The following is a 19,148-nucleotide window of genomic DNA, read 5'->3' as shown; positions in this document are numbered from 1 at the left end:
TGAACTACGAAATGCAGGAAATGACGCAATTTCCTTGTGTACATAAATATCTGCTCCCTCCATCTTGTCCCCACCCCCTGAGGAAGTCTATCAGAGACAAAACATGTCGGGCAACTTCTGAACTCACTGCTCTCCACACTAAAAGCTAAGCGATTCCACATACTTCTTTTACCTTGATCTTATTGTGCATTCGTAACCTTTGGTCATATATATATTTTTTACGTTTTTTATTATATTTATCCTGATACATAATTTTTTTTTATAAAGTCTTTTTGTTCTTTTTAATTCCTCTTTTTATATGTAAAGACTCTCTGTATTTTTTACTCTGTCGAGATACCCTACCCCCATTGTCATATATTGTATTATTGCACAGCCTAATAAATGTATTATTATTTTTAACATACAGCCTACTTTTATACATATATATTTATTAACTGAAGTCGCCGGGTTCCAAAATATTTTTCTCATGTACACACATATATATATATATATATATATATATACTGTATATACACCAAAGAAAAAACGTACACACAACTTTCTCCAACAGAGGGTACTAATAGCCTCACTCCAGAAATATCAGCATACCAGAATAAATGAAATATGATATCATGCACTCCAATAGAAGAATTTTTATACATTGGCAGAATGTCAAAATCAACTCAGATTCAAAATGTTTCAGCATATGGGACAAATATATCCAATCTCAACCTCTTGACACAATACGCCAGGTACAACTTTGTTTTCCCAGACTACAAAATACCAACTTACTCACATAAATGGCTACCCTTAATAAGTCCATACCACCAATATTACTGCCTTTCTCTATGCTCTCCCCCAATATAACCACGATTATAATTGATGTATGATTTGTTTATTCATGCATGACAAAAAATATTGTCATATCTGCTTCAAATGGATATAAGACAATTGTTTTTCTGTTGTTCCCATGATGCATAATTTATCCTCATAATTGGTTTTCTTGGACAACACTATTTGGATCTGTCAACCGCGAACTCATTCACCTGATGGGACCTCCATATCCACAAAGACTATACCTTTGGACAGTATTGAACAAGCTAAAACTACTTTAGGACTTCATTACTCAGTTCTTTCCTTGGTGGTTTATTGTACACAATGGGGGAAATTTACTAAGATGTGTATTCTACTTCACATGTGATGTTGCTATAGGCAACCAATCAGATCCTGTCTACTATCTTCTAGAGCAAGGCTGGATAACACCGGCCCTTCAGATGTTGATGAACTACACATCCCAGCATGCCTTGCATCAGTTTCAGCATGGCCACATAGCAAAACTAATGCAAAGCATCCTGGGATGTGTAGTTCATTAACATCTGGAGGGCCGGTGTTGCCCAGCCCTGTTCTAGAGGGTGCTAAATAAATAAAAAGTAGATTCTGATTGGTTGCCCATAGCAACATCACATGTGAAGTAGAATACACATCTTAGTAAATTTCCTCCCAATATGTCTTTGTCATCCATGATTTGTTTACCTAAACATACAATATGATCCTTAATAAAAATGTATGGATATAAAAAAACAAAAAAACATTGGCATAATCCTTGGGCAGACATAGCTTGCAATTGTCTGACAGCCAGGACCTGTTTTGGTTTCCCAAACTTTCTCAAAAACAGCATACCACAGACTGACTTCCAAAGACATTTATACACACATTAATTAATAAAATATTGAATTCAATTAACAATTACTACTCGACTTCCGCTTCCGGCTGCTGATGAGCGGCAGCATTCTGTGAAGCTTCGCTGCCCAGCCAAAAAGCTTTTACAAGGCTCCCGTAGCCTCCACCGTTCACTGCCAACATAGAAGCATGAAGCGGGGCCACAGGCAATATATGGAAAGTTCCTGACAGGGTTGTCAGGGTCAAAAAACGCAGCAAGGATGCAGCCCTTTCACAGCACTCTCAGGGTGATATTTAGGAACAGACAGACTCCGCTTCTAAAACACCGCAGCACTCACCCTCTGCCTCACTGGATAAGGTAATGCCAGACCCGGACTCTCCAGTAACATATGGGGACATGGTGAATGCAATTAGAGCCGCCATTAGCCCTCTCTTAAAGGAACAAACAGCAGACATAAACAGGCAAATAGCACAACTACAAAAGAGAGTTTTGGACACTGAACAAAGAGTCTCTGAGAACTTTACTGGTCTAGTTGACCTGAAACCTACAGTGTGCAGGCAGGCTAAAGAAATTGCCCAGCTACACAATAGGTTTCAAGCCTTAAGTGGCATACACACGGAGCAAATTTGTGCTATTTTCTAAGCAATCTGACTAGATTGCTCAGAAAGTAAGCACAGATCTCTCCGTGTGTATGCTCCGAGAGGTTAAGGGGGAAATTTACTAGGATGAATTCGTAAAAAAACAAACGTATTTTTTTCATAGGAAAATATGAATTTTTTGACGTATTCGTATTTTTTGGCATTTAGTATGCCAAAAATAAGATTTTTCGTATTGAGAAAAAGAATTGCCGGCCAAATACGCCAGGAAAATACACTTTATTTTCTTGTCGTATTTGGCAGAAGCCTGCATGGATCAGTCAGATCCTGCAGGCAGCACCGCACCCCCCCCCCCCCCCCCCCCCCCCACCGCAATACAATCGTATTAGTATTTTTAGTAAATTCCCCCAGGACGTTCACACAGGTTAGGCCCTTTGCACACACAAGATGGCGCTAAACCCTGATCAGTGATTTTCAAAACCTACATTTCTGGTCAGCCTTTTGCAAGAACAGAAGTATTAAATGGGGGTTGGGATCATTTGGTCTATTGCATTATGGTAGAAAGTCATTAGGTCGAATCCATTAGGTCGACATGCTAAAAGGTCGACATGATTCTAGGTCGACATGGGAAAAGGTCGACATGATTCTAGGTCGAAAGGTCATTAGTTCGACAGGTCATTAGTTCGACAAGGTCATTAGTTCGACATTGTCTATGTCGACATTCACAAGGTCGACATGGGGTTTTTCACTGTTTTTTTACCTGAATGTCAACACAGTCGACATGGACACAGTTTAAAGTGCACTGCATCCCCTCGCATCGCTCGCTGCGCTCGCTATGCGTCGGGCACGGTGCCTCGCTACGCTCGGCACACTATTTTATTCTCCCACCACGCCCTAGTGGATGGTAGGGCATGAAATACCGCCTGTCGGCACATGTTGGCTCAAAAAACAGTGAAAAACTCCATGTCGACCTTGTGAATGTCGACATAGACAATGTCGAACTAATGACCTTGTCGAACTAACGACCTGTCGAACTAATGACCTTTCGACCTAGAATCATGTCGACCTTTTCCCATGTCGACCTAGAGTCATGTCGACCTTTTAGCATGTCGACCTAATGGATTCGACCTAATGACTGTCTACCATAATGCAGTAGACCAAATGACCGCATCCCTTAAAGGGTAAGGTTATACCATACTGTTATTTCAAGATTATTCGGCAGAATTCTCTACAATTTGTTCCTGCCTGATTCACATGGAACGCAAATTTGCCTTGCTGTATCTGGCAAGATTAAGAATTTACCAGGGCTCCACCTTTAAAGACTTTATGTCCCTACAAGATTCTGAATTATTTCTAAATGAGGAGGACACAACTGATCCCCCTCATGACTAAATGTCTGACTCATCCCCCCCTTTTAGGGGATGGCGGACGCATATCTCCTTCTATGTTATGGTTTGATAAGCAGGGCAACCATACCAGCCCTTTCATCTGTTTTTGATGATTGATCTCCCTGCCAATTGATCTGGACTTAAAGAATTGTTGTTCTGCTTGAGACTATGGGGAAAATTTACTAAAGGAAATTTGTAAAAAAATAGGTGTATTTGTATCCAGAAATACACTTATTTTTGCCATTTACTATCCCGAAAATACGGCAATTCGTAGTCGTATTGATAGCACATCAATGCGACTACGAATTGCCGTATTTTCGGGATAGTAAATGTCAAAAATAAGTGTATTTCTGGATACAAATACACCTATTTTTTTACAAATTTCCTTTAGTAAATTTCCCAGGTTCCTGTTTAGTTTCCTACTTCATCATGAACACTCTCTGATATTACTATGGCCCTTATTCTGATCGGTGCGTACTTTCCCGAATTCTTACGGAGCGGTCCGCACGCCACGCTGTGCGGACATCGTCCGTAGAAACGCCCACCGAGCCTCCGCATTCGGACGGACTCACTCTTTAAGAGCAGGGCGTGTTTACGGACGACATATAAACCTTGCGTGTGCGGTGGACACGCACAGATTCTGCACGGTCTTACAGCGTAAGCACGGTCTTACCGCGTCAGAACGGACGGGAACCTGGCCGTACGCACCGATGTGGTGTATTTACGCACAAAACCACACTCTTCTCTGAACACCCAAATCTGTAACATGACCCTCTTATGCAATTAGGCAACCTCATTCAAAACGGATTGATTTAAATAGTCATCGATTATTTATCTAATTGAAGATTAAACACTTTACTACCACTTTACATTAACCCTTTCATCATGCTAAGTTCTCAACATTCTTTGTATGCATATTACATCATCAATTATTCTTCACCCGCAAACACACACATACAAATCAACACACTATGGACATCTTTACATTATCCTTCACTTGCAGCCAATTTTATGCACTAAACCCATCTATATATACTGTATCTCCCTTTTGCACCATACATAAATAAACACCACTATTTAGACTTCTTTACTTATATGTATACTTATGCTGTAAAATTATACAATAACACACAGACCACTTATAACTTTAACTTGAAAAATTTATTTACACAGTTGAACATTTAAACACAAAACAGGTTCACACCAGGAGGTCGAAGACATGCTTCACCTCTTCGGCCATAAGCAAAAGGTGCTGGTGAAGTCTGAGGAGGGCCCCTCGCAACCCCTCGCAACCCCTCGCCTTCTATCCTCTGGTCATCTGTTAAAGGGGGATAAACATAAATTATGCTAATCATGTCGACCTTGTACTGTCAATCCTAAGTACTTACAGCATGCGAAATCATACATACAAACAATTACATAGGCAATACTGTTTGTAATGGTAAAAAATAAAATGGGCCCACACACACACACACTGGCTTACACTACTGAATATGTGACTGATAAAAATCTCCTGCCTTACCAATAACCAATCTACTAGAAAGCTACATCCAATACTACATGCCACATTTTGCCATACATATTTACCTGCATGTCACTGCTTAATAGCTAAACTGCATGATAGATAGATACATACATAGATGGATACATGGATGGATGGTTACATGGATGGATGGATGGATGGTTACATGGATGGATGGATGGATGGTTACATGGATGGATGGATGGATGGTTACATGGATAGATGGATGGATGGATGGATACCACATTTAAAGGCTAGCCTAGTCCCTCTACCCCTTACTTCCGGATTCATAGTCACATTGCCAGATAGGTGAAGCTGCTGCACTAAGCCGCTTCCTTACACCAAACAAATAGAAAGGCCCTCCATAAACAAAAACGCATCACCTACCTGAGGCTTCAGATTCCACATTTGCAGCTTGGGCCTATAACCCCTATGTGTGTCTGTTGTAACCCACTTTTGTTTATTTATTACTAATAGAGTAAAACACACTAGATTCACCAGTGGTACCTAACAAATAGTACTACCACCAATTATTAATGATGCTGTCAGCCGTCGCCGTCCCAGAGCGTCACTGCGTTCTGTCACGTCCGGGACGGGCGGCGGAGATGGAGCGCCGGGGGAGCATCGGGGGCGTTGCCTAGCAACGCCCCGAGCTTCCGGCTCTGTTGCTCCGGCTGCCAGGCATCGGGGCGTTGCTAGGCAACGTCCCCGAGTCTCCAGACAGCGTGCGGCGTCAGCGCAGCTGACGTCCGCACAGTCAAAGGCGGCAAATTCAAATAAATAGCCGGCGTCTGCTGGGAACAGACGCCGGTTATAGCTTTGGTGTGCCCTGCAGCCTTGGTGTTCCTGGTTCCAGCAGCTCCGTTACAGTACCCCGTGCCGTGATCCTTGCTGCGATTGGGATAAGTCCTTACATTTTGTTCTTTGATTATATTCCATCTTGTCAGCATTGTTGCTTGTATCTCATATTATTATATTCCATCTTGTCAGCATTGTTGCTTGTATCTCGTATTATTATATTCCATCTTGTCAGCATTGTTGCTAGTACCTTATATTGTTCTATTCCATCCTCTAGGCATTGTTGCCATTATTACCACTGTTATACAGTTATTCCACCTTCACGTATTGTTACGTCTGGTATACCCCTGGGATCTGCCTTGTTCCTTGCGTGGCTACCCCGTGGGTATCCGGGGCCTCCTTGCCTTCTGTGGGTTTAGATAGTTTTACCCTTGCACTCCACTAGCCTTGGCGGTCGTGTTGTCCCTACGTAAGACCAGGTGGCATCGAGGTGGGAGCCTGACTAACGGGCTCTCACGAACGCGGCTATTATTGGTGAAGTCTAGCCCTCTGCACACGTCCGCCAATTCCGGTTTGAGGCAACGGAGGTAGGGGTGGCAAGAGAGTCCCCGGACCATAACATTATAACCGGCCACAAAAAATAGTAACACAACCATATTCCCTCTACAGTGGTTGTGTGTTTCTTGGTTTAGCATGGATCCCAATGCGGGGGTTCCGGCCCAGGTTTTTGCTGATCAGTTGCACCTCCTCACTCAGCAGTTGCAGGATCTTACTCTCAGGGTAGAGTCTCAGGAGGAAGTTCGCAGAGCAGCTCCTCCAATGGCTGTGTCGGTTAAGGAACCCAAGATGAGTCTTCCCGATCGGTTCTCTGGGGACCGAAATCAGTTCTTTAATTTCAGGGAGAGCTGCAAGTTATATTTCCGGTTACGACCCCTTTCCTCCGGGTCTGAACTCCAGAGAGTGGGGTTGGTGATTTCCTTGCTCCAGGGGGATCCACAGACATGGGCTTTTGGGCTGAAGGCAGACAGTCCGGCTCTTCGGTCTGTGGAGTCCTTTTTCCAGGCAATGGGGATTTTATATGATGACCCAGATAAGGCAGCCGCAGCAGAGGCTCATCTTAGATCTCTTAAACAGGGTCGCCAGGTGGCAGAAGCTTATTGCTCTGAATTCCGGCGATACGCCAATGATTCAGGGTGGAATGATCCAGCTTTACGCTCCCAATTTAGGGTAGGGCTGTCTGACCACATAAAGGATTCTCTGGTTCAGTATCCCACACCGACGTCCCTGGACGATCTCATGCAGCTGGTTATCAGGGTGGATCGCTGGCTCCGTGAGAACGGGGGGCAGGTTTGGCGCCATTGCCCAGTGTCTCCGAGGACTCCACCGTCGACCTCGGGGAACCCATGCAGCTGGGCGCAGCTCGCTTATCTCCACAGGAGAAGGCGAGACGGCGTTCCCAGGGCCTCTGTCTCTACTGTGGGGTCTGGGGACACTTGGTGAATTCCTGTCCTGAGCGTCCGGGAAATGCCAAGGCCTGAGGATGCAGGGAGACATCCTGTCAGGCCTATCTCTTATATCTCCCAGTAATTCTTTATTAATTCCCATATGTATTTTTTCTGAGATTCATAGGTGGGATGGCCAGGCATTTATTGATAGTGGTGCTGTGGGTAATTTTCTGGACTCACAGTAATTTTGCGGGTAATTTTCTAGCTCAGGAACAGGGGATTGCTCTCATACCAGTATCTCCAGAGATTTCAGTCAATCGCTTGCCCAGTGGGGTTATTACACAGCGTACCGTCCCCTTACTGGTCCAGGTTGGGGTCACCCATTCTGAGCTCTTATCTTTTTTTATTTTTCATAGTCCTGTTACACCCGTAGTACTGGGATTGCCATGGCTCAAATTGCACAACCCACGTTTTGATTGGCAATCAGGGGAACTTGTAAGTTGGGGTAAACAATGTCCTCATAATTGTCTGGCTCTTCCAGTCCGCATGGTGACTCCCTCAGTTTCTGAGGTACCTGAACCTTATTGGTCATTCTCTGATGTGTTTTCCAAAAAGGAAGCAGACGTCTTACCTCCTCATAGACCTTATGATTGCGCCATTAATCTCGTTCCTGAGGCCAAACTTCCCAAGGGGCGACTATACTCCTTGTCTCTCCCTGAAGAGAAGGCGATGGAGGAGTATATTGAGGAAAAACTCAAAAAAGGGTTCATTAGGCCCTCAAAGTCACCCGTCGGAGCCGGGTTTTTTTTCGTGGGGAAAAAAGACGGCTCCTTACGCCCGTGTATTGATTTTAGACAGCTTAATGCCATTACAGTAAAAAATTCGTATCCTCTTCCACTCATATCTGTCCTCTTCGATCAGCTACGTAAGGCATCCATTTTTTCTAAAATTGATTTGAGGGGGGCGTACAATTTAATTCGCATCAAAGCAGGTGATGAGTGGAAAACGGCGTTCAATACGCATTCTGGACACTATGAGTATCTGGTAATGCCGTTTGGTCTCGCTAATGCACCTGCTGTGTTCCAGGATTTTATTAATGACGTCTTAAGGGAGTTTTTGGGAGTTTTTGTCGTAGTGTATCTGGATGATATCTTGATCTTCTCCCCATCACTGGAGCAACACCGCTTGCATGTATGCGCAGTTCTCAAAAAATTGAGAGAGAACAATTTATATGCTAAGTTGGAAAAATGCGAGTTTGAGGTGGAGAGCATTTCTTTTCTGGGATACATTATTTCCCCTCGGGGTTTTCAAATGGACCCAGGAAAGCTTCAGGCCATTAAGGATTGGGTACAACCATCAAACCTCAAGTCCACCCAGAGGTTTTTGGGGTTTGCCAACTATTATAGGAGATTCATTCCATTCTTCTCCGATATTGTAGCCCCCATAGTTGCATTAACCAAGAAGGACGCCAATCCTTCGGTCTGGTCCGACGCCGCTGTCAAAGCCTTTACTAAGTTGAAGGCAGCCTTTCTCTCCGCCGGGGTTTTGCGGCATCCCAATCCTGAATTGCCCTTTGTTGTTGAGGTGGATGCCTCAGAGGTAGGGATTGGGGCAGTCCTTTCACAGGTGGATGGGCAGGACGGTTTCTTACATCCATGTGCTTTTTTTTCTCGGAAGTTTTCCTCAGCGGAATGTAATTATGACGTCGGCAATCGGGAACTTCTCGCCATTAAAGCAGCCTTAGAGGAATGGCGACATTGGCTGGAGGGGGCTAGGTTCCAGGTTACCATCATAACAGATCATAAAAATCTGGCATACCTCCAATCAGCCAAAAGAGTCAATGCCAGGCAGGCGAGGTGGACTTTATTCTTTGCCCGATTTAATTTTATTATCACTTACAGACCAGGGTCAAAGAATGTCGTTGCCGATGCTCTTTCGAGAAGTTTTTCTGCTGTCCAAGACCCCCATTTACAGCTGGAGCCTATTATTCCTGCCTCTTGTATTATTGCCGGTTTTACTCACAGCCTTCTGGACCAAGTCATTTTGGCACAAGCCTCGGCTCCTAAGGCCATTCCAGAGGGTAGACTTTTTGTGCCTTTAGAGCTCCGCAAGAAAATTTTTTTCGAGTTTCATCAATGTAGATCGGCGGGACATCCGGGCATTGATAAGACGTTATCCTTGTTATCAAGAGCTGTCTGGTGGTCCACCATGAGGAGAGATGTCAAGGAATGGGTGTCTGCCTGCGACGTCTGTGCCAGAAATAAAACTCCCCGTTGTTCTCCGATTGGTCAGTTGGTTCCCTTGTCGATATCCAGGAGGCCATGGTCACATATCTCCATGGATTTTATAACCGATCTACCACAATCTCGGGGTTGTGACTCTATCTGGGTGGTGGTAGACCGGTTTAGTAAAATGGCACATTTTGTCCCCTTGACCGGTTTACCTTCCGCGGAAAGGTTGGCCTCCTTGTTTGTATGCCACATTTTTCGCTTGCATGGCCTTCCTACAGATATTGTGTCAGATAGGGGCGTTCAATTTGTGGCCAAGTTTTGGAGGTCTGTTTGCTCTGCGTTACAGATTAAGCTCAGTCCATCTTCGGCCTATCACCCACAATCCAATGGGCAGACGGAACGTGTGAATCAGACACTCGAGCAGTTCCTGCGATGTTACGTATCTAAGTCCCAACAGGATTGGGTGGAGAACCTACCATTTGCAGAATTCGCCTATAACAACGGCTGGCATTCTGCCACCAAGATGTCTCCTTTTTTCTGTAACTATGGTTTCCACCCTCGGGCTAATTCTTTTGATCCTGTTCCCGCCAGAACAGGTAATCCCAGGTGGGTGACCAGTAGGAGGGGCACCTGGGCTATGGTCCGTAGGGCTCTCCTCTCTGCGACCACGGCCGCAAGGCGCTTTTCCGACCGTCACAGGAGACCTTGTTCGTTTAAAGTCGGAGATTGGGTGTGGTTATCCACCAGAAATATCAATATCCATCCGGCATCCAAGAAGTTGGGTCCTCGCTTTATTGGTCCCTACAAAATCGTTAGGAGAATCAATCCTGTGGCCTTCCGACTCCAGATTCCACGCTCTCTGAAGGTCAATCCCACGTTCCATGCCTCTTTACTTAAACCTGCCCATCGGCCTTGTGCTTACAGGCCAGCACCGGTCATTCGGCAAGGCATCAAGGAGTTTGTGATTGATAGTATCCTTGATTCGAAAATCACCCGCGGTCGTTTATTTTTTCTTGTCCATTGGAAGGGCTATGGACCTGAGGAAAGGTCCTGGGTTCTGGACAAGGACCTTCATGCCCCATCCTTAAAAGAGTTATTTCATAGGCAAAATCCGTTGAAGCCAGGACTTGGAGGTCGGTTGACCTCTCCTCAAGGGGGGGGTACTGTCAGCCGTCGCCGTCCCAGAGCGTCACTGCGTTCTGTCACGTCCGGGACGGGCGGCGGAGATGGAGCGCCGGGGGAGCGTCGGGGGCGTTGCCTAGCAACGCCCCGAGCTTCCGGCTCTGTTGCTCCGGCTGCCAGGCATCGGGGCGTTGCTAGGCAACGTCCCAGAGTCTCCAGACAGCGTGCGGCATCAGCGCAGCTGACGTCCGCACAGTCACAGGCGGCAAATTCAAATAAATAGCCGGCGTCTGCTGGGAACAGACGCCGGTTATAGCTTTGGTGTGCCCTGCAGCCTTGGTGTTCCTGGTTCCAGCAGCTCCGTTACAGTACCCCGTGCCGTGATCCTTGCTGCGATTGGGATAAGTCCTTACATTTTGTTCTTTGATTATATTCCATCTTGTCAGCATTGTTGCTTGTATCTCATATTATTATATTCCATCTTGTCAGCATTGTTGCTTGTATCTCGTATTATTATATTCCATCTTGTCAGCATTGTTGCTAGTACCTTATATTGTTCTATTCCATCCTCTAGGCATTGTTGCCAGTATTACCACTGTTATACAGTTATTCCACCTTCACGTATTGTTACGTCTGGTATACCCCTGGGATCTGCCTTGTTCCTTGCGTGGCTACCCCGTGGGTATCCGGGGCCTCCTTGCCTTCTGTGGGTTTAGATAGTTTTACCCTTGCACTCCACTAGCCTTGGCGGTCGTGTTGTCCCTACGTAAGACCAGGTGGCATCGAGGTGGGAGCCTGACTAACGGGCTCTCACGAACGCGGCTATTATTGGTGAAGTCTAGCGCTCTGCACACGTCCGCCAATTCCGGTTTGAGGCAACGGAGGTAGGGGTGGCAAGAGAGTCCCCGGACCATAACAGATGCCTTATGTTTACCTACCAATTCCTTCTTCCTCCAGCACTTCACATGCCTCCTCCTCTTCAAGAACCTCCTCGGCCACCTCCTCGTGGCCCATAAACTCCTCGGCCACCTCCTCCTCGGCCACTTCGTCTGTGGCCTCCACCATGGGTTCTGTGGCCTCCTCTTCGGCCACCTCTGTGGGCTCCTTCTCGGCCACTTCTGTGGCCTCCTCCTCGGCCACTTCTGTGGCCTCCTCCTCGGCCACTTCTGTGGCCTCCTCCTCTGCCACTTCTTCAGGGGGGGCCTCCTCCTCCTGGCCCTCTTCACGGGCCCGTCTTGCACGGTCACGTGCTGTAAGGGAAATCAAAATGCAGAGTGTTAAAAAAGTCACATGAATTGTTCATTCATCCTGCATCCTAAAAAATGACATATTACACACACATTACAGCATGTCTAACATGAGGTACCACACAGATAGAGTATGTCATGGTTAACTCATGATGAACCAGGTTACCTTATTGGGACAAAAAAGGTCTTGTAAGCATTAATGTACAATTGGCCATTTAATGTGTAAATACTTACATCGTGCAATGCTGGCCCTTATTTGCTGGAGCTTTTCGGGCTCCCGGCACCTCAGATCAGACCATCGCCGCTCCAGCTGGGCGATGGTCCTGCGCACCTGGGTGCGCGCGAATATGCGCCTGCGGGCAGCCGCATATGCTTGTCGCTTCTGGCGGTTGCTAATGAAGGGCCCCGCACGCCCCAGCCTGGTCTCCATAACAGAGACCAGTGCCCTCAGCTCCGCGGCAGAGAAAGTGATATTTGGTATTAACTTTATTGTTCATTTTGACATTAACAGCGTGTATGCGCGACAACAGACGGCTAACCCATTGCATCGCAAAACAACACTTGCTGTACCTTTGCATAGTTTAGCAGACCATGCCATTACTTAGTACTGTATCTCCTAAACAGACAGGGTGAAAGAAGTTTGCAACCCATTATATATAATCTATTACATTCACCAAACATGGGTGAAAACAACAGGTGAAATAGTCTGCATCACTGGCCAGTTACACCGAACTCTACAAGGTACTAAACAGCTTTATTATAGTGAAAGCTATACAGCAGAAACATAGCAAATAGTGCAAGACCTTTTCCCAATATTAGGCCATGGTGCCATGTGTACACTTACCTTCTACTGGGCCACACTAGAGTACATTCACATATACATGTCATGTGTGACCTCAGTTTTATTTGGTCATTGGAGTACAAATCTGCAATTACCTACTAAATCAGACTTACTAAGTTTGCCTGGTTTATTTTTTATTTTTTCCGCAGCTAGGGGCGTGGCCTATGCGCCGCACGGTCGACGCTGCCGTACGGTACGCGGCCGTACGGAACGCAGGGTGTCGCTGATGTACGCCAATTACAGAAATAGGATATAAAGGTGTGTTAGACAAATGCAATGTTGTTGCAAACATGGCTGGATCTCTATCTGAGGAAGAGCAGGAGTGCCAAGACCTGTTTGCCCGCATGGACTCCAGCACCACCTATGTCCCCATCAACCCAGACCAGCCATTGGGAGAACAGCAGCCAGATGGGCCATCTACATCAGGCCAATCGGCAGCTGGCCCATCTTCAGTCTCAGCAGAATCATTGGGATCACAGCAGGTGGCTTCCCAACAGAGTAGCCTGCCCAGCACTTCGAGTACAGCGACAGGTGGCCGTGGCCGTGGCCGTGGCAGTGGCAGTGGCCGTGGCCATGGCAGTGGCGGTGCCAGTGGCCGTGGCCGAAATAGGGCAACAGAGGAATCAACCACCAGAAACATGGCATTCGAAGCGCAGGAGCTTGCCATCCTGGTGCCCCGCGCACGGGATTGGATCGAGTGTCCACAGGACCGGTTGACACACACAAGGAGATGGAAGATCTGGGAGGGCATAACGGTGGAGATTAATGCGGTGGCTCCACAAGTTCGTGAGACGGAGCACGTTAAGAAGAGGCAAGTTCATGTGTGTTACATTTGAGCAGTACAAGACCAGTCATGTTTACATTAGATGTTAGATGGAGTTGGTCAATGGCCGGTCACGTTGCTTGGAGGCACAGACATGTTTGCCATGTCATTTAATTGATAGTTATTGTAGGGTGAGTGTGAGTGTATCTTCTAAGGGTTGGGTTTCAAATTTAATATCATGTAAGTTTGGTGTCATGAGGCACATGTTGTAATCTGTTGCCGATTGCAATGGGTGCTACAGCAAAGGAGTGACATGTGTTAATATGTAAACTTTGATTGCAGGTGGCACGACTTCAAAACGAACCTCAAGAAGAAATTGACCCAGCGGTGGGAACACAGCCACACCTCTGGGGCTGGCCCCATGCCATCAAAGCTGAAGCTCACCCCCCTGGAAGAGATGGCAGAGTGCTGCATTGCAGTCAAGGAGGTCCGGGGGGTGAGCACCATGGACAGCGAGGCCCCAGCGGAAGTCATGGCTTCTTTGCTTGAAGGTAATTATTTGCCATGCCATAAGAAGCTGGTTCTAATTTTGCATGGAATGTGTTGTAATTATAATGTTCTCTTTCACCAGCATCCCCACTGCTTGGTCAAGAATCTCTTGAGGAGGTTGAGGAGTCTGTTCCACCTGCCACCAGTACCAGGCCCGTGCAGCAGCAGCAGCCACTGACCGAGGCTGAATTGACCAGGTGGGTGCAGCTGCTTGCCCATATTCAGCAGCAGGGAGAGTCGGCATCAGAGCGGGTGCGTAGGACCGAGGAGGTCTTGCAGGGTTTGGTCAGCAGCCACCAGAGTATCGCTTGGAGCCTGCAGGCTATGGCTGTCACCCAGCAATCAATTGCTGCTAGCCTGCAGGTGCTGTCTGATCAAGCCCTGCGGCAAAATGACCTCCTCCTCCACCATAATGAGCTTATGGTGGAGCTAGATACCAGCAATAGGGTCCTAATGTCATCCGTTTCTGGTGCATTCCCACCATCAGCACTCCCTGCTGCCAGAGGGGGAAGACCATCCACCCCCTCCCCAGCATCTGCTCCACCTGGCCCACCATCTGACCGTGGCTGTGGCCGAAGAGCTGCTGCACGTGGCAAGGAGCCTGCCAGGGGCAAACGTGCCCGCAAATGAACTTGTGTCTGCATTAATCTCCACCCTTATGTCTTCCCAAATCTTTCATTGAGCTGTGTGTGTCAGCTTCCTGTGTCCAATTCCGTGCAGAGGGTACCCACATTTGCCCTCGTTTCGAATGTCATGTTTGGTTCCCCTGTTGCCCTGTTTCGGCTACCATTACTGTCTGCTGTACTTGAAGTGTTGGTGCTATACTTTGGTTGTGAAGCCACCTGATGTGCTCTTAATGATTCTGCTGTGGCTATGTATGTCTACAATACATGGATTTATTATATATTATTTACTTTTATTCCTGCTATGCTACCTTTTATTTTGTGACGGTTTCTAATTTATTTTATAAGTTCATTTAATAAATATTTTTTTGTTTCCCCCAAATGTGTGGTTTAATTGATACATGTTGAAGTGACATGTGTATTTGTATTATTAATATGAAGTTGTGTCCATTATATGCAGTGTAAAAGTGTGTGAAAAGTGCAGCATATATGTGTGTGTTTAGTAATGTTTCATTTAAGCTGCAATGGTTCCAATTGAAGCAGTGACAAGCGTGTAATCAACAAGTAATGAGTAAAGGAGGTGATTGTATTGTGTTCAGCTGACATTGGTTGAGGTGCGGCCGTCCTGATTAGGCGTTCCGTTTGCCTAGCGCATGACCGAGTGGTGTCCGCAAAGCAATACTTGCTTATGGACACCGCATATTTCTTGCCTTTTTGTTCGCGTTCATTCGGTGTGCTGTCCGAATGCACGCCTACCAAAATAAGTGCACTCCCCCGTGTCTGCCCATGTTTCCGCCCAGTTTAGCCCACTTTGAAAGTACGCCCCTGTGTATTTCCGAATGACGCCCATAATACGCCCATATTTCCCGAGTGATTGCGGTGCACATTTCTGTACGGTATTAGTGAGAAGAAGTACGTAGACCATGCGTGGCACATGCGCATAGCGTTCCCCACGCATGCGCAGAAGGCTAAAAAACGCCATCCGAAAGTACGCACCAACCAGAATAAGGCCCTATGAGCGGTGACAAGACTACTATGCCGTGTTTCCAGATGGGTGACCGGCCATAGGAGTGAGTACCACCAAGCACTATAGATTGTAAGCTTGCAGCAGGGCCCTCCAACCTCTATGCCTGTCTGTTTTACCCAGTTTGTTCTCTCAGTGGTGTCACCAGTTGTAAAGCGCAATGGAATCTGCTGTGCTATATAATAAGCTTTAAATAAATAAATAAAATTGTGTGATGAACAATAGTTCTATTACACAATGCGAAAGAATTACATCACAATTATTGCTTTCCTTGTATTGTTTTTGTTTTGTTCAATTACCCGCTTTCCTTTTTCTTCCCCTCCCTTTGTCCCATGACATTATCTCCATATATTATGTCGATACTCAATGCATGTCTGTGGTGTGGTTTGTTCGCTCAAACCATGATATTAACAAAAAGGTTTTCCTCAAACTCTATTCATTTCACACCTGAACAAAAATTGATAGGCAGCTGGAACATGGGGGGCATTGACTCCCCCACGAAAAGAAAACTTATTTTGATTTATCTTCGCTAACTGAAACTAGATATTGCCCTGATCCAGGAATCACACCTTATCCCCTCGGAGGTTGCAAAGATCAATATACTAAAGTGGAAAGTGGCAGCCTTTTCACCCTATAATTCCAAAGCCAGAGGTGTTATTGTACTAATTAAAACCTTGCCCATAGAAATTACACAAGTTATAACCAGGGCAGGCGACAGGGGGGGTCAAGGGGGACAAGTGTGACGGGCCCCAGAGATCTGAAGGGCCCCAGAGTTTCCATACCCCAGCACGGCCACTGCCTGTACTAGTTGGCCTGTCAGTGACCCTTGCGGCCCGGCCGTCTACTGTGCACCATCTGTTTTTGGCTGAGTCTGACTGACTCACTGTGTGCCACTGCCATCTACTGTGTGTGCGCCCTGCCACTTAGCGCAGAGCCATCTACTCTGTGCATGTGCACGGCCTGGGGCCGCAGGCGCACAGCCGTACCCACCACTGGTGCTGTGGCCTCAGTCTCTGGCTCCTGTACTTTTACTGCGCATGCGCAGGTCGTCTGTTCCACACTCTGTGAAAGACCTGCCCTGCCTGCTCGTAGTGCTCAGCATTCTTTTGTGAAAGTGACAGACCAGCAGCAGCCAGAAGCCAGCAGGAAGCAGCAGCCAGGAGCCAACAGGAAGCAACAGCCAGGACCCAGGCCAGCAGGACTGAGAACGAGAGAAGTCCGCACCTGAAGCAGGATCTGGAGCAGCGAAAGGTTAAATGAGGCTCATGCAGAAGAGCGTTGTGTGGATTTGGGATTAGGTGGGGGGCCCCAGAAATATCATTGTACAGGGCCCCAAGATTTCTGTTGCCGGCCCTGGTTATAACCTAGTACGAGGGCCGTTATGTTATGTGCCACATGACTTATGAAAAACAAACATTTGTATGTTTAAATGTATATGCTCCAAATTCCTACACAAAACAATTTTTCATGGACTTGATTACTTTATTAATACCTTGCTCTCACATTCATTTGATTGTCTGTAGAGATTTCAATCTTGTGTCATCCCCACAATTAGACAGGCAAACCTCAATTTACACCAGATGTAAAGTCCCAAAATTAGGGGTACTGCAATTTGTGAACCAATTGCAATTATTCGACATATGGAGAGTTTTGCATCCACAGGACCTAGTTCATGGTCATCTGCTTCCACTGGTAATAGGATATTGGGGCTGTTCTAGCCCCAATAGTGATATCAGGGTCAAACTCCATTTTTTCAAAAGAAAAATCGGTACTTATATGTTAGTTGGGCGCCCACTAAGCTATTTGCTTAGTTTTCTGCTACGCTCGCCACGCTTCGGGCTCGGTGGCTCGCCACACTATATAAAATCAACTCCATGCCGACATGGGTAGTGGGGGTATGAGCATACTAACTGTAGTGAGCGCCCAACTAACATATAAGTACCGAAAAATCAAACTTTATCTCATGGAGGTGTTAATGGTGATTAAATATGACCAAAGAAACAATAAGTGAAAAGCTCAGGTTACTGAGTATGTCCGTGACCTGCGTACCTTTTATACCTAGCTACGTGCGAACAAAACGTAGCACAGCGTAGCGTACCTTTATTGTATATTATACACCAAAGAACCAATACCTTAATAAGAGATCCTTTCGCAGTACTCTGACTCTAATCTGCAAATATACCTTTTAGGACAGTGTCCGTAATATACCTTATCGCTATATGCGAATAACAGACACAACCACAGTATAGAAGTAAGGAGATAGAAACTCCGTAATAGGATGTATTTAAGTCCCTAATGGACAAAAGGGGGTTACAGGAATAGAAAATACAGGTATAACAAGTAATACAATAGTCTAACAATGAGTATAATAATCAGGCTCTGCTAGGGGAAGAAAAACAGATACAGGACACAATCAGCCAACAATATAATAAAAGAAAGTACAGTGAATGCAACCGTTACCGTCTCATCAAATATGCGCAGCGCAGTCCGGTCGAAGCTCGCTATCGTTCAGGGTTGAACTATAGCCCGGTCGAAGGTCAGGGAAAGGAAGATGTGCCGAAGTGACCGAGGCCGCCCTGGGTCACCTATCTTATAGGGTCAGAAGGGGGAGGTCAAAGGCCATTCCTATTGGTCAGGGTTCGTATGTCAAGTCCTCTGTGATTGGGGCAAAGTAATACAACTGGTTTGCAAAGGTGCAGGGGAAAGGTGAACTTTGGAGTCCTTTGTCTGTTGGTATCGTCGTCAGGGGTTGTAAATAGCAGTAAGAACTGGTTACAACTAGATTCCTTTGTTATACACTTTTTAACAGAAACTGTCTTGGGAATATGGATTTTGTCCATAACTATCGGACCGTATGGATTGCGAAATATTCGCAATGACCGGAATACTGCGCATAAGAAACGGAACGCAACGGTACTAAACATCATACAGACGGATGTATGCAATGCTAACTAAGCTATGTGTGGTGCTCTAAACCTTTAACTATATTTTATTTAGTGTCAGTATGTTATTATGAATTTATGTGTAATAGTATGGCTGCGCTTCTGGTCCACTTTGTCACACAGACTCGGGTATGGAAACTTTATTTGCGCAACTCTGCGAACCAAAATGGCGGCCATACTATCCTAAAATGGCGTGTGTGCAACTCGACTTTAACAGTCCACCCTTTGACAGTAAATATAAAACTGTCACAGTACAAACATTTTACATAACAATACAGAAATTCATAATCCTAACAAAGAAATTGGGATCCGTGAATTAAACATATAAGGGGAGTAAACCATCTGCTCTTTGGCCGATCCAGGATCATGGATAAACGATGGGCCGCATTTATCGAAC

The sequence above is a fragment of the Crinia signifera genome, chromosome 2 (assembly GCF_055691185.1).
Source record: "Crinia signifera chromosome 2, ASM5569118v1, whole genome shotgun sequence".
Taxonomy (NCBI): Eukaryota; Metazoa; Chordata; class Amphibia; order Anura; family Myobatrachidae; genus Crinia; species Crinia signifera.
Note: the sequence above shows the minus strand (reverse complement) of the source record.